Source organism: Bombus vancouverensis, chromosome 17 (assembly GCF_051014615.1).
Source record: "Bombus vancouverensis nearcticus chromosome 17, iyBomVanc1_principal, whole genome shotgun sequence".
Lineage (NCBI taxonomy): Eukaryota > Metazoa > Arthropoda > Insecta > Hymenoptera > Apidae > Bombus > Bombus vancouverensis.
Genome location: NC_134927.1, coordinates 1,525,104 through 1,526,933, shown reverse-complemented (window position 1 = coordinate 1,526,933; position 1,830 = coordinate 1,525,104). Strand labels below are relative to the sequence as shown.

General features: G+C 40.1%; 1 pseudogene; it reads right to left on the bottom strand.

Moving 5' to 3' along the window:
- Positions 1 to 256: 256 nt before the first annotated feature.
- Positions 257 to 375, bottom strand: LOC143303982 (5S ribosomal RNA; annotated as a pseudogene).
- Between the last annotated feature and the right edge of the window lie 1,455 nt (positions 376 to 1,830).

The following is a 1,830-nucleotide window of genomic DNA, read 5'->3' as shown; positions in this document are numbered from 1 at the left end:
TAATTTTAAGAACACTAAATTGGTGTATTTTATTACATATTGCACTTTATAAAAGCGGAAAAAGAGTAGCAATTAATTGGAAACAATTCCAGGTAAACAATAACTGATAATTACAACAACAACAACAACAACAACAAAGAAAATGCGTCGCTAAAATCAAAAAGGGAGATCTCCCCGCGTTCGGTCACTCATCGATGTTCTCCACAGAGGAGAGATCCGATGGTTCGGATGGCTAAGTGTTAAGAAAAGTAAGAAGAGCCAACACCACACGGAGTTCCAAAGCGGTCACCCGTTTAAGTACTAACCGTGCCCAGCGCTGCTTGACTTTCGTGATCAGACGAGACCGAGTACTTTCAACGCGGTGTGAGCGTTAGCTTTAGTGATCAGTTTTGTTATTTCATGTTATCGAATAGACACAATATTTAAGAAAACATACGTGTATGTATGAGGATAAATGGTATTTTTAGACGTGCATACAGATTTATAAAATTTTTCCTGGCTTCGTTTCCCAAACAATGAATTGTGAAGTTCCGTCATGTAGATACGCGTATACTTAAAAAGTAGCGGAGTCAAGTGGACCGAACTTCATAATTGATTTTCTGGAAAACCAAGTCTTGTGTCAAAAATTGTCACTTCATCCTCGACTTATTTTGGTATAGGAAATCAGGCCCTTTCGACCTGCACCATCATAATACTCTAATTTTCTCGCCTACTTCAATTTTGAAACTATTTAGTTTCACTGGATTGCGTATAACTACCAACAGCAAAATACCAACATTCACGGACGACACGGCTGTCGTGACAACGACCATATCCAAATCCACGTCATTCCATACTACCTGACTTGACCTTTGCACATGGCCCAACGTTACATTTTCCCCATTACGTAGGGCAATTAGGATCCGCCGCCCCTTGCCCCTCAACACCAACAAACGCAACCTATAAAAATCGCAAGCATTCCACCAAGAAGAGTCTTTTTTAGTTTTGAGTTCAGTCTTGTGTACAGTTTGGCCGTGATTTGAACTTCATTGTAATATTATACTTAATCATTTTCGCGAATAAAATTATAAATTATAAAAACAAAATTATAAAATTATAAAAACACGGTCAAGTTAAGTTACTCCTTTTTTATCATAAATTTTACGTGACACTGTACCAGTCAGGTGACACTGTAGAACGGCTTCTTTGATGTCTATTATAGTAACGCGGAAAGATCGCCGACATACAGACAATGTCGGCGATAAAGCGCAAATGCCGAGAAGCAGAAAGGGTCGGAAAACTTGAATAGGGCTTCGCGGCACTCGGCAACAAAACTTTCCAACGGTATCACCGAAGCGCAAATGCCGACAGGCCTAATGAGCTACCGATATCCGTACGGTTCTTCCGCCGAATATTTGGAAGAAGGCGTAGATGGTGTGACATCAATCACATCTCAACCTACATCAGAGACAAGACATCGACCCCCGACCTTCGGACACTTTTCTACATCATAACCTACACCGAGCCCCTCTCAACATCCTCAAACCAAAACGTATATAAACCGAGGCTTCACCCAGCTCGGGCAGTTCTTGTTCTAATTGCTATTCTTGTACAACACCCTTTTTACGGTTCAGTGTTATACTATTATTATAAGTGCCAAAATTATAATAAAGTTCGATAAAAGAAAATTAATAGTTGGGTTACGCGACTCAGCTTTCTTTTCTCTTCAAACCCAAGTATCAATTTTACGTGACAATGGCAACGGTGGCGGACGTGTAACGAACGTGTGCGTAGTAGGGATATTAACGGATGACAAAAAGAAACGAAACGGATCAAGAAAACAGTTGAGTT